We start from the raw sequence: 15617 nt of genomic DNA, 5'->3' as shown, positions 1-15617 counted from the left end.
ATTTTAGGTTTTACATATTTAACTTAAATATGCAGCAAAACCCATATTTCATTAACTGATATAATGTTAATATGCCAACCTATACTAATATCTGTTTTGTACCTATGCAAAACACTGAAAACATGTGGGATGAGAAAGTCACGTGATGAATCAAAGCAGCTTTTTCACAAGCTGAAGGTAAATACTAATATAGAAGGTGCACATGGTAATGCAATAAACAGTAACTTAACCACATTAGATGTAACATAAAACCATAATGTACATAACTGAATGAAAAAAAAAAAAAGATTTCAACAAAATTACATTGAATGTGACGTCACATTCAGAATTCGGGGAATATCAATTTAATTTAAATTTCACGTAAAATGACTTGTTCTTTTTCTCTTACAAAAACTGTTTAAGAGTATTTTACTGTTAAAAATTTCATTAAATGTAAGGTTAGATCGCCATTTATAGTAAGGAAACTTACTGTTAAACAATTAAAAGGTTTTTGCTGTTGCATTTATATCTTTTACAGTGTAGGGTTCAATTTTAAAGAACCATTCATGCCAAAATTTTCTATATAAATAGAAATGTCTTAATACTTTGTTTAGCAATTTTTCTAGAGTTAAAGTATGTTATATAAAATATATATATATAATTCAAATTAAAAATGAATTTAAGCAGAATGCATTGATTAAATTTAAATCCATAAATTGGTGGGAACCCCTAAAAGGTTCTGTATGAGGCGCCTGACGGGACGCTATATAGAACCTTTTCTTAAAGGTGAGAAACTCTGTTAATATTTGAACTCAACACTCAAACACACCTCTCCCTTCTTTGCTACGCTCCCAAAATATGCAACACAGAAAACCACTAACCGCTGGTGCATCACACAACTCTCGCAAGTATGGATGAATCAGCTGTAATTCAACAACAACATATCTTTGCTCTGTGAAACATGACAAAAACCAATGTTACTTGTGTATCGAGCAGACATAAAGCAACCTCAGTGTTTGTTTTCAAGCCTTTCTGCTCTCTAATCTCTCTCCAGTAGCCTACTAGAATTTTTTTTTCAATATTAAAGCTTTTGCCATGTCGTGACCTTTCTTCCTCCAATTATATTCATCTGACCTTTACCACTTTGGTAATATCGCAACCATCTCTTTTTCAACAGTATTTCTACAAATATCCCTCTTACTCACTCTTGCTCCTCCCTCATCATGAGTGGACACGCCCCCTACTGCTGATTGGCTACAAGAGTGTTTTGATTCTTGGTCAGATCCACTTTTGTTTTTGTCCTATTATGTACAAACAAGCACACATGCAGAATGGGCATTACAAAATAGTTGGTTTAGGTGTTCGCTAGGAGAAATCGCTTACTGCACCTTTAAAGTGTAACCAAAAAGAGATGTAAAGCATCATAAAGTCTAATACGATATGAACACTTTATGAGCAACAGACCGAAAATGATCATTTAAAACGTACGCGTTTCAAAGAAAATAAATAACAGTGTGCAGATTTGAAATGGCATGAGCGTGAGAATTTTTGGTCTTTTAAGTGCTTAATTTGTGGCTGAAATTAGTTAAAACATGTTTGATTTCCATTTAGAAAGGCTGTGCTATTCATTGTAGACTTCAAAGTGAGCACAAGTGTCCCAAATCCAGCCCTCTGTTTCTACATTCTCATTAAAGGACAGCAATCTCGCTTTCTCCACAAATGTCTTTGATAAGACGACTTCACACAGAAGGCAGATTCATTAGCTCTGTTCATTCCCACAGAATGGCTCTTCATAAAGTAACCTCAGGGACTGGAAAAGTCACCTTTCCCCTTTCAAATGTTAATTAATTTTTCTGCTTGGAAAGAGTTTACGTGTGTCCTTTTGTGTCCTTGTTTCTTATGAATTACTACCTGGAGGATGGATAATAGCATAGCAAGTAATATCGTTTTAACAGAATGCAAATTGTTCTGTTGAATTAAGTATGGCTCATATACATATATAATACAGCACTGTTTAAAAGGTTCAGGCCTGTAAGATAAAAAAAAGAGAAAGAAATCAATATTTTTATTCAGCAGGGACGTGTTAAAGTGATGAAAGGTTACAGTAAAGACATTTAAAACACTTCAGATGAACTGAAAGAACTCTTTTGAACTTTCTATTCATCAAATAATCCTGAAAAAAAGTGTATTACAGTTTCCACAAAAATGTTAAGCAGCACAACTGTTTTTAACATTGATAATAAAAATAATAATAAATGTTTCTTGAGCAACAAATTAGTATATTAGAAATTTACTGTATTTTGAATGCATCCTTTGTGAGCAAAAGAGACTTCTTTCAAAAAAATTCTAAAGAAAAAAATATCAACCCCCCAAAAATAAACGTTAGTGTGCATAAATAACATAAAATGATGCACTTCAAGCATGAATGACATTGAATTACATAAATACACAGCTCCCCACATGGCCTACAAATTGCACAGATGACACATAACCACATAACCTATGCAGCATGCTAACATAATGTTATCATAATGCTCCAACATCATGTGCTTTGCATATTATTATCTAATGCAGTGACATTCAAACATGTTGTGTGGCTCACGCAGATATTGACCCAATGCTTTTTTGGGGCTGTTTTAATTGTGTGTCGCATTTTACATTCAGGTCAGTGTTTGAAAGGTCTGGTTCATGCTGTTGAAGATGGCCCATTGTGCTCTAATTAAAAGAAATACTTGACTCGGGAGGGAAAGTTACCAGCAGGAGGCAGTATTGAACATCCGTACGATATGCCAAATGCCACATTTTAAAGCAGCAAATCATTGGATTTGATGATACTTAACACCCAGAGTCTTATTGATTTGTATAGCAGTATACTGCCGTTCACGTCATTTATTACATGATCTAATGCTTTAAATTTAAAGCCATCCTCATTTTGAGCTCCTTGTCTGTCGGCTTCCCCTTCCTGATGGATTTTCAGTCCTGCGTGGCTCCTCCATTCTCTTCCCTTTTATAGGAGCTAAGTGGATTTGGCAGTCTTCATATACTAACATTGACATTTCCTGCATGTCTGGGAAACAGGGCTCGGGATATGAATGCGTGTGCAGGCTGAGATCAGTAATCTGAACACGTGTGAATGCAGTTCTCTCGATGTTGAAAGGCGGTGAAGTCTCGTTTGGGCCCTCATACACTGAAATGCTGATGTGGAGGAAGCGGTGTGTTAAGGCTTCAGATTGGAGGCGGCATTATGAGAGTCTGCTGTGCTCCGCTGATTTCAGAATTGCAGTGACCGAACGGCGCGAGGCAGATTAATTGCTGAACGCACATGGCTGGAGTGATTCGTTTTCCTCCTAGTCCCTTTTTGTTTCCTCCTGTGAAATTGTGTGTGTTCGAGTATCTGGCTATCCAGGAAGATCGATAGATGCATAAGAGACAGAAGACAATAAATAGCTAGATAAGTAAATGGATAGATAGCAATTTGGGATCAATGAAACTTTAAACAATCTACTGTTTGTTAAAAGTGCTAAAACAATCAATTTGGAATGTTTACTTGCTTAAAGTCATTATTTAGAGAGTATTTAAAGGGATAATTCATCCAAAAATGAACACTTTTGTCATTTGCTCACCCACATGTATGACTTACTTTCTTCTGTGGGACACAAAAGATCCCATATACAACAAAAGATCCACTGTGTCCATTTTGGGTCATGCAACAAAGTGTTTTTTTCTGTTCCTTAATGCTAAATTATTCCTCTTATGCTTTTGGTTAATACTTCACATGTTTTATAATCAGCATTTTTGTTTGAGGTCACAGGGCCGTGTTCATAACTGGCAATTTTATGCAAGGAAGCATTAAAATGGTCAAAAGTAATATATACTGTATATGTATTACTTTCTATGTTTCTTGAGCAGCAAATCCGCATATTAGAATGATTTCTGAAGGATCATGTGACACTGAAGACTGGAGTAATGATGCTGAAAATTGCATTTTAGGGTGTTCTGGATGATTGCTTTTGTTATACGGTTCCAATGGTCTTCTGGGGAATTTTTGTGCACATTGCTATATGTGTTTTGCAAGATGTTTTGGGTGGTTAGTGGTTACTTACTGGCTCATGTGAAAAGATCCCACCCCAGAGTCTCTGTGATGTTAGACTTCTGAGAAGTAACAGCACACAAACTGCTCAAATTGAGGTATCATGCATGTCTGTAGCACAAATATTGTGAGGTGAAGTTTAATACTTTAGTTTAGGAAGCATCACTATTTACCTATAGACCAATTGCCTCACATTCCTTTGCCTGATATTAGATTTTTGGACTACTTCATTATTGATTAATTTCTATGGTTTCTCATGGGCTTCTCCTCATCCTTTATCTATTAAGGGACTGAGTTTCATCCCAATGAAACCCAATCTTTGGTCCTCTTTGCCCTCCAAGAATGCACTAAACGGAAACCGCTGTCAGCATCATAACAGTCGTCTCATGTTTCCTAACCTCCCCACATGGACGAGGGTGTTAAGACCTAGAGCCCGCTTAGACGGCACCAGCTTCACTTCGAAACAATCCAGACTTCGTAGAGGTTAGATTTGACTTGTTCGATCACCGCTTAGTTTATTTGTGATGGGTTCCGCTGAAGAGGACGAGCAGCCCCGGCCATCAGACATCACCGTTTTCGGGGCCAACTGCACCCTTCATGGGCTGAGCCACATCTTCCTGCCTGGAGGAGTCACCTTTAGACGTCTACTCTGGGCAACAGCGTTCCTCTCCTCGCTCTCCATCTTCCTCTACCAGGTGGCCGGAGCTGTGATGGACTACCTCAGCTATCCTCACGTCACCATCCTGGATGAAATGGACAGTCCCGTCATGTACTTTCCAGCCATCACTCTTTGCAACTACAACAGCTTCAGACGCTCCAAAATGATCCGCAATGATCTCTTCTGGATGGCGGGATTGCTCGGAGTGGAGCAAAGTGACTTTGATGACTTTATGGCTGCCCTGGGACAGCCGCCGGACGACAGCAAGTTCTTTCCCAGCAAGACCTTCAACATGCTGGAGTTTGTCCAGAGGACCAGCCACAGCATTGATGAAATGCTGCTGGACTGCAAGTATCGTGGGAAAGACTGCGGTGCGGAGAACTTCACAACTGTGAGTAAAGGTGGACAGAGAGCCGCTGAATGGAGTTTTTAGGCATTTGAACCACTTTTGATCAAGGTGATCGCTTTGCGATGGAAATTTCTAGGGATGCACATACTGCATGAATCAGAACCATAGTGTTATTGGCTTATTGTTATTGGTCTTTATTAGATATTTTAATGTGGATTTGTTTAAAATCTTACTCTTGAGCAAATCTCAAAATTAGTATCCAGTTGTCATACATATAACATAAGTTAAATTCACTTGTTTTATTTTATTTTTTAAGTTGCTTTTGGTATTGGTTTCTATATGTATGTATATGCATTATATATATATACATACATACAAATATTGTTGGTTCTACTTAAGTTAAGTTACTTGGTTGCCTTAAAATGTTGAGGTCATTGTGGTAATACAATGAAAGAGATTGGTTTAATCAACAGAAACTCAAAATATTATGTTATCTTAAACACATTAGTTATCGAAGTTGATTTGATAAAATATGTACTTTTTAGTGTGTGCGTTTCTTATATTTTTGGCTTGAGAAATGCATATTATTTATCTATGTTTGTGTGTTATCCAATATTGGTAATCAATACCAGCAAATGAAAAAAACTAAGACCGACCTTTAAATAATGATATATATTATAATTATAAATTAATAATTTCAATGCATCCCTAGTCATTTCCTGAGGATGTCTAAACATCAAATAAAGGCAAACCAATTAGACCCTTGAGCAGCAAATGGGAGGCTAATCTTGATTGTAGTTTAATTGAAACAAGAGAAAGATCATCAATTTCTATTGATTTTAAGGCTCTGAAATACCACTTTCCACTTGCTTTAAATATCACCAAAAATGTGAACCTTCTGGAAATTAGAAAGTGTGTTCATGTGACCTTTACATTTCTTCTCTGTTGAAGGAATTTGTGCTGAAAAACATCTTAGTCCGCCAGCAAATGGCTGTCAAAGCCTGAAGAAAAAAAGGATTGCATTTCAATGATATGGCCCATTGATTTGAGTAATGAAAGTGGAGCCGTGCACAGGGTCTGTTGCTCTAAAAAGAATCTGTCCTTCTGCACTGATCAAGTGTCTCCGCGTCATATCCAAATCTTTATCCATCATAACAGAAGTCGCAGAAGAAGCTCTGCTTTTATAAACACCAGTTTCAGGATGACACTGACGTCAAGATCCTAAGCTTCTGCTTATGGGTCTGGTGATATGATTGATTTTGTCACATCATTGCTATCACTAGACTTTCGATTTCAGCTGAATATCGGTAATTCAAGCTGCGCAGTCAGCTCTAAGTTTAGAGAGATTTGATTAAATATGCATGAATGCCTTCATCGAGTGCATATGTTTCCCAAGCCTTAGGCACGGTGGTCTGATAGTCTGGCAGGGATCATTAGCAAGAAATATATCAGTTAGCCGCTAATGCTGTTGAGTTGTTTCAGCTCATGATACCACTTTTAATTGATGCAGCATTAATAGAGCCGAGTACACAATAACAAGCAGGAACGCAACAAATTCAGTGCAACGTTTTGTACTTTTTAGCACACAACCAATTGTAATGCACGCTTGAACATTTCATTACCTCAAAAACTCAAATAAAATGCAACAAAAGCAATCGATAAAGGAGTCGATGATCTGATAAGGCTTGTGTAAAACAATCCCCAAAAGTCATTTACTTCAGAGCTTCTGCACCAGATTATTTTAGAAGTGTTTGTATTTGATGCTTCGCGTAAAGTGGCTGGTTTCCATTACTTTACAGAGACACCAGCACAGCCACATTGATCGTCTAAGTCAGACTTGTGTCATGATGAAATTGTCTCTCAAGCTGCTGTCCAGACCTCAGACTAATTGTTTTGTTGGCAGTCGACATGTCTACATAATGCCTTTCATCTAGCAGTGAAGTGTGCAGTTTCTCACTACAGGATTATCTTTCAGTATTCAGTATATATGGTGTGCCTGATCAATGCAGCAAACAAGAAGGTTGTCTCAATGTTTTTATGACGGGGCTCAGATAATTAATGATACTGTAATCAGGAAAAAATGTATTTTGTTGTATGCTTTTAATTTGCCATGTTTGTGAACATGATCATTTTATGTTACAACCTTAAACTAGGCATGAATCGGAAGTTGTAATGTCTTTTCTTCCCTGTGGTAACATATGTCTGAGTGAAACGGCTTTTCAAACAAGAAAAAAATGTAGAAAAGAAAAAAAGACAGAAGTATGTCTTCAAAAGACATTAGAAGCAACCCGTAGGGCTGAAAAAATGTAGGCTGGGACTTGATTTTGTCCATTGAGAATTGTTTGGATGGTTGTGTTTTGCTATTGGTCAATTTTATGTGAGTGACAGGTTGCCCCGCCCTTCCACCAGTAAACACGTCATCAGAGAAGAGATGTCACTGCAAGAGGGAGGTGACGTTATTTTGATGAAAAATTAGTAAGGCACATGAATTTAAACAAATATACACAGAATCATTCATCACTAATTTGTCAGCACTGCAGTACTGTGCCCGCTTGCATAAAGTGCCTTAAGTGAAAAGTGCACTTCGGCAGCTTTAAACTTATCAATTTGATGGCAGATCCAGAAAGGTTTAAACAACAATCACCAGTGACAACTGGAAATTCACCCGTTGTAAAATGCAAAAAGATTTAGGAGTGGCCACAGAAAAAAAGAGACTGCAGTCCATGCGAAAACAAGGATAATATCGGAAGGACATTAAATGTAGTCACGGATTGCTGATGTTGTTAACATTAACAATTTGGTCCGAACAAAAGTGGATGTTACTTGTTCAGATGACATTTTCCGGTGAAAATTCCAGTCATTTTCCAGGCATATTTCCAAAAAGTAAAATCTGTGATGCAGAATCACAGTATCAACACCGGCGTCACGACTGAGAGCCGCACATTCTCCTCAAAACATTGTGTTCATCTGCACTGTGCCGTGCCGTGCCAAGCTAACTGCAGCTTTAAGCTAAATCGGCAACAAAAACTGAGCGCTATAGTTAGCTAAACTACTTGGGGTTCCTACAGTAGTTCAGCCAGAAGTAGTAGGTTAAAATAAGGTTTGGCATTGCAGAACGTGTTGTGAATGACTTTTACTTCAGCGACGGGAACTTTCGTGCCCAGGAGGATTCTTTTGTTTGTATAATGTGTAAATGAGCTAGTCAGTTAAGAGCGGCTCAGAATATTAGCTCCCTGCCAACTTAGCGTACCCAAGGCAACAGCTGAAAGAGTATTATGGCTTACGTTCTGGACACTCCAGGGTAATTTTGCAAGGAAAACAGTGTGACTGTGCAGTGCATCTGACACATAAGCTGTTTTACAGCCACATCACACTAGCTGCCTAATAATGGGGTAGCATGCTTTGCTTCATAATAGCATTAGATACTCTGGTCTCCTCAGGCACTAGAGTCATCTTGCTGGACAAACAAAACAGAAAAGTACCATGTTATTAAAGAGATTTTAGACATGCTATCATGGCAATTCCACAGTCAGGGATGCACTGATGTTTTGCACATGTACAAAGCTAATTCCATGTTATATTAAATATATTACAATTTAAAATATCTGTTTTCTATTTGAATATATTTTGAAATGTTATTTATTCCTGTGATCAAAGCTTAATTTTCAGCATCATTACTCCTTCAGAAATCATTCTAATACGCTTATTTAAAGAAACATATTATCAATGTTGAAAATACTATTAAAAAGTTTGGGGGGTTAAGTAATATTTAAAAAACTGTTTACAGCACGGACTCATTTAATTGATAAAAAGTAGCAGTGAAGTAATTTATAATATTTCTTAAGCCAAAATGATTTTTCCCTTTACATGATATCAAAATTATGGCTGTTGAACATGTGTCGCCCATTGTAATTAATTGTATAAAAGAATTGCTGCATACAGCAACTACAGGACCGAGCTCATGAATTTATGAAACAATGTGTGCTTCTATTTGAAATTCAAATACGTTTATTATTTATAAAACGCGACGTGCATATACTGTAAATGTGACTTTTGTGTACATATGCTGAAATATTCCCTAATAAGTATCTGTTTACATTTTTTAATGTGTGTTGTATTGTGCAAAATATATTTGTTTAAAAATACAGTAAAATTAAATTGCATGTATACAATTAAATTAGAACTGTTTAATTTAGTTTGATTGTATAAAAAAATATCAACAGGGCTAAAGACAACATGAATTTAGAAATTATGGTGTTTAATTTTTAGAATCAAAGAAAAATTGTGTATGTCTCTTGTGAATCAAAAGCAGATGGAAATGATATAGCATGTGCAGTGTTGGTGAAAGTTACTTTTAAAAGTAATGCATTACGATAATGTGTTACTCCCAACAAAAAAAGTGCTAATTTTTATGAAAAGTAATGCATTACATTTCATTTGCGTTACTTTTTCTCACCTGGGCTGGGCTTGGTTGTTTTTATTTTATTTTTAATAACAAATAATTTATATTTTTGGCAAACATGAAGGCCCTTTCACACTAAAAGTGAAATGCATAGGAAATGCATATATATATATATATATATATATATATATATATATATATACCAGTACAGTAGAGGGCGCAGCTCAAACAAAACTTGAAATTGCCTTTTGTCGTTTTTATTCATTTTGAGGAATACTGAATGTTTTCGAGTAAATGCATGTCCATATTTAGTCTAGAACTAAAATAACCATCATGTTTACACGGCGCACACAACAACACATCCTCACTTTATTTCTCTCAACATGGACAGGAGAGCTGTCAGTCAATAAATGTGAAAAAGCAACTAGCGTTACTTATTTGAAAAGTAGCATTTTGTTGTAAATTGAAAAAGTAATGCATTACTTTACGAGTTACTTGAAAAAGTAATCTAAGTAACTTGTAATGAGTTAACTTTGTGGATGTGGTCCTGCATGAGCTTGTTTTGAAATGAAGGCATGTCAGATCAGATCTCAGTGACTCTGGAAAAGAAAGCAGGAGGATGTGTTAGATGGAGTATTATGGCATGAGAAGGGTGTAAAGATGCGTTTGCGGTTCCGATTGAGTAGCGTTGGGTGAGCCGAGATGAGATGTGCCTGAGATGGAGTGATTTGGGAATGAAATGTATGGATGTGGGCTTGTGGCATTGATTTAGTGCTGCAGGGAGAGATGGAGCGAGCAGAAGCAGAATGTACTGAGTCCCTTTCCTTTCCATCTTAGTCACACAGCCAACAGCTGCCCACACTAATGAGCTCGTCTGAGTCTGAATCGCTCTAAACACAAACAGAAAACCAAAAGCATCTAATTTCCCAGGCTAAGGTCTTTTACTGGACTCAATTATACTTTTAAATGGCTTCCAGTGGACACATTCCTTTTAATTCTTCTCGAAAGCCAAAGAGCATCAGGGAAGCCACCTTTAATGTCTTTCTTCTGACCTGATGATGCTCCTCTAATAGAGGTTTGTTATTTGCAGTATTAGATCCCATCTCGATGAGAAATGGCTCGAAAGGTGGCCTCAAATGCAATATTGGCAACGTAATAAGATGTCAAGATGAAGGTAGTGTCATTCTGAATAAACATGTACATTAAATACATAAAAAGTTAAATATTTTTTTATGTGTGAAATATTTTTGTTTTATGTTTTACTTAATGTACATGTTTATTTGTTTATGTATTTTGGATAATGCCCGTTTTATTTATTTATTTATTTATTTAAGCAACACGTATTAATTAGAATAAATATAATATATATATATTGGAGTGTAACAATATATCATGACACAATATATCGCAATACAAAAATGCAACAATACATATCGTGGATAGTGACAATATGTAGTATTAAATAAACATTGTTGCAATATAAGTTTTCAGAGTTTTAGTGTCAGTACTACATTAAACTACTGTATATAATGTTGATTATAATGTATAATAATGCAATGGGGGAATATTTGTGGGTCCAAATGTCAAATGCTACCTGATATTTATTTTAAATAGTACCATATTTTTCTAAAATAATTCTGTATTTTCAGCTTCAAAATCACGACTAATGTTATTCTGGTGTCACCATTGTCCTTTGGTTACAAGCACCAAGTCCAAGCCTATTCATTTAAAGCCACAATGTAATATCAAATTTAGCATTTTAATCAACAGTACTTTTTTTGGTTTTTTTGTTAACCTTTTACCAAATGTCTTGGAGTATCACAATAATAACGTATCATGAGTTCAGTATCGTGATGTATCCAATCGTGACACAAGGGTATCGTTACACCCCTAATATTTATTTATGTATTATATTTATTTAACAGGGACAGTGTATGGCATGCAGCCATACCAGAATTAGCTACAAGCTAAATTTCATCTGTAGTCCCTGGGCAGGAAAGGAAAACATACAACCAACAATCCAGCAACACATATAAAACCATAAAACATCATCATAAAAACATAACATAAAAACATCACAACCTTTATATATATATATATTTGTATATTTTATAATATAATACATATTTATATATATTCAGATTATTCCATACTATATAGATAGATTGGAGTTGCGGATCAGTGTGAAACGCTGCCTCTTGACTTGATTGATTGTCCTAATTTAAAATTGAACACTGTGTTTCAGGGTTTGCCACTGACAGTTTATTACCCATTTGTTAAATTGTCAGAGAGTGTTTATTTTATTAATGCCATATCTCAAAAGTTGCGTTATAAATCACTGGATCATTATGATGGATTCCTTTCATTGTGAACCTAAAATAGCATCAAATTGTTACACTGTAGTGAAAAATACACAGGAAATGTCTGCGCATCATCAGGAAATAAATCCATCCATCAGACAGCCGTGTCACAAACCCGGGGAAAAATCCCAAAACATCTGAGAAGATCTTTTTTTTAAAAGGTTTTTATCGCATTAGAGGGCACAGTCTCGCCTTTTTCTTTTTTTCCTATATTTGTTTTTTCCTGAATAACAAATGAGGCCTTACAGCCTTTCCATCAGTTTCAAACAGTGTGACCTTGTGTCTTGTATTACGTTCCTATGTACAAGGCTTCTGTTTCCCATAATGCTGTAACTATAGCACACACCTCAGTCCGCCCAGGACCCTCCATCATCACTCCAGGATTTTCTTACCACTTCAGTGTAAACCGAGATTTCCCCAAATGACGCGTCCCCGTTCGTACGGCTGATTAAAATCTTCACTTCCTTGCCCGGTTTCTTTTCATATACTCTAATACTGTCTGTGGTGTGAAAACATAACCAGTAATTGCATGCACACACATTGAAATCTCTTTGAAAGTCTCTATAATTAATTTAGATTGTGATTAATACTCCTGGTTTGAACATTTGTCCATTATGTTCTCACCTACTGTAATAATGTTTAATGCAACCTGGGATGTTAATGCAACCCGGCTGTGGAGGTAATGGTCTGCTGATGGTCATTCCAGATGAGATCATATCAGCATCTGTGTCGCTATGTGAAATTAATACGCCGAGGCTCAGCTGTGGTCTGTCTGATTCGATGGACGAGTGCCTGATTTGATCAATAGCTCTTTCTCGAGCGATATGTTCGAATCATGGGCCTTTTGAACATTTGTCATGATGTTGTGTTATGGTCTGGCACTGACAGTAATGGAATGATATGCCGACTTCACAACTTGCCAACGATCACGAATCACATTAAAGGGATCTTCAGCGTTTCAATACACGCTTTCTTGATCACATTTGTGAACCACGGGAAATATTTTTGACTCTTGACCCATTTGAATCATAATCATATTTACAGTGAAGCACTTAGTGGAAGTCAATAGGGGATAAAAAAAGCTGCAACATCATGTTTTGACAAGACTAATGAGATTGCTCATTTTATGCAAAGTGCATTTTTTTTTTTTGCTTTCGCATTTAACCTGAAATATTGTGTGTATAATTGATAAAATTAAAGTTTTTTTATATATATAAATCTAATTGATTTCATTTTTCATTTTTATGGTGTATTTTTATTTGTTATGTCTCACAATACATGCCAGTTTTGCAACTTTCCTAGACCTAAAAATTACAATAAATATTTGATTTGTGTGTCATGAAAATATTTTGGATAATGCATATTTTATTTATTTATTTATTGTTTATTTAAATAAAACATATTTGTTTATGATTTTTTGCTATTTTTTATAGTTATTTAGTTGTATGCCTCATAAATGACCAGTATTGCGACTTTAAATAATTCAAAATTTGACAAATCTTTGTTTTGTTCTTTTGTGATATGACAATCCTCTACGTTTCTTAAAAGTAAATTCTTTTTGTACATTTTTTATGTAACAAATACAAACATCACACATTATTTTTTTGTAAATTCCAGTTTGTAACGCCCAATTTGAACACTCCAGTCAGTTACTTATGAATAATAGCAAGTCTTGCTCAAGATTTTATCTGAATATCTGTTGCACTCAGAAATATGCCAGATTATGCAAATCTTAGCAAATTGGTTTGTAAATGTCGTTTCATGTTGAGTTTTACACAAACTCATTAATATGCCAAGCAGAACTAGGGTGGATATCAAGAAATTTTTATCATGGCTTCCCAAGGTTTTACATAGAGCACACAGACTCCTATGCGTTATATGATATCTTTTTTTTTCTTTTTTTTTTAGCTTTAAAGGAGCTACCTTTACATTATTCAGAGCAACATATTTTGTATTTCATGGAAGAAATGAAGGCGTACAGGTTGGGAAAGACTTCGTATTTTCATTTTCGGGTGAACATGAGTATCAAACCTGAGGTAGATGTTCATGGTGTGTGAGTGACAGAACAGCTCTGTTTCTTCTCCCGATTGTGCTCAGCGCTGCTCTCTCATTCGGGATTCACTGAACAAGGCCTGGGGTTTGAAGAAAACAGCATCTGTTATTTACTGACACACACACACACACACTCGTCTCCCAGCTGACTGTGTGTTTGGGGAATAGAAGCATTCAGGCAGCGGTGCGGCTCATTTGATTCCTCCGCTGGCTTCTGAGTCGCTTCATCACTTCTGCCTTTAACAGCTTTAAAATGTGCATCTGCTTTGATCACTGTTTGCAACCAACATTGTAATGCGTTGCAGTTATTAGCAGTTAGCGCTTGGGGAACACACTTGTTTTTTGGTTTGAATTTGTAATGTTTCTGGGGTAAATTCTTTTTAGAGGAGGCTTTCACAAAATATATTTTGATGTAGTAACAGTCATTTGCCACACAAGTTAGCAGTTAGCGAGTGCTGTGTGAGAACTATGACCACAAGATGGCGCTGTTAGCATAGAGATGCAATGTTTTCCACAGCAAACAAATATGATTGTGTTTTAGATGCATAAACTACACAATAATTGCTAGGTTAGCCAGATTTCTGGAGTTTTGAAGGATTATGAAGAAGTTGATTTAACACATGGGTAGTTGATCTAAAAAAAAAAAAATTTGTTATTTGTTCAAACGGCCTCTAAAAACTATTTTATCCTTTGGAAAAGGAGGGAAATCCAAAATGTCTGAACTCTTTTCGATAAGTTAGGAAGAATGTGTAAGCCAAGAGGATCCATTTGTGAACTTGATTTATAGAAATTTACTCATTTATCATGCTGTTTTGTTTCAGCGGGGAGAAGCTGGCATAAGGTTAGTTGGTTTAAGCCAGTCTCTTAACCTGGTCAATAGGGTTTTCAGATGGTTTATCAGTTGTGTAGTTGAAAAAGTATTCCTAAAAACTCTTTACAACTTTGAAACCTTGATAAAATTGCAGATAAATCCCACTTAGGCCACAAACTGCAAAGATGCAGAAATCAATAGTTGCCACAAATAGTCCACCCCCCTTTTGCTCATTGTAAATCGAGATAAATCAATTGTGATTCCCAGTTTTAGGACCCATCATTTCCATCTTAAATCAGAGCATCTTCACGAGAGGACGGGTCGTCCTTGCCTGTCTCCGCTCGCTCGGGTTCATTCTGATACACACTTCACCGCTCTGACAAGAGTCTCCCTGTAAAGCTCACACACGAATAGGGATGTGATTTTTAAGGTTTCATCATCCCACCACAGAGACTTGACATGATTTAGTGATGTGCAGCGGTATGGTCCGCCAGTTGAAATGTGAGTGCTGCTTCTGTCAGACCGCTCATATCTCTCACACATGTGTGCTGGTTTGATGAACTCTGCTTTGGTTTGGCTTTAGTCTTAGTCTTAGGTAAAAATCAGAACCGGCCCGATTGGGCCAGTAGGAAATATCCTTAGCATTGAGTCTTGCTATATTAAACCCAGAGCTAAATGTGACATTTATTATAATATGGGTAACACTTTACAATAAGGTTTCATTTGTAACATTAGTTAACTACATTGGTTTTTAAACATTTATTTACTAATACATTATTTAATCAAAAGTTGTATCTGTTAACTTATGAACCTGAACGATAAACAGTTTATTTTTATTAATGTTAACAAAGACTAATAAGTACTGTAACAAATGTATTGTTCATTGTTAGTTCATATTAGTTAATGCATTCATGGA

The 15617-nt window shown here is 36.1% G+C and overlaps 1 protein-coding gene and 1 pseudogene across 9 annotated transcripts in view; both read left to right on the top strand.

The window, feature by feature from the left end:
• Positions 1-15617, top strand: part of LOC120488428 (acid-sensing ion channel 1C) — an 84828-nt gene that overhangs the window by 39766 nt on the left and 29445 nt on the right. The gene's annotated exons all lie outside the window — the stretch shown is intronic.
• LOC148969627 (acid-sensing ion channel 3 pseudogene) lies at positions 4377-5179 on the top strand (annotated as a pseudogene).

The sequence above is a fragment of the Pimephales promelas genome, chromosome 22 (assembly GCF_988280905.1).
Source record: "Pimephales promelas chromosome 22, fPimPro1.hap1.1, whole genome shotgun sequence".
Classification (NCBI taxonomy): domain Eukaryota; kingdom Metazoa; phylum Chordata; class Actinopteri; order Cypriniformes; family Leuciscidae; genus Pimephales; species Pimephales promelas.
This window is presented reverse-complemented; position numbering and strand designations above follow the sequence as displayed.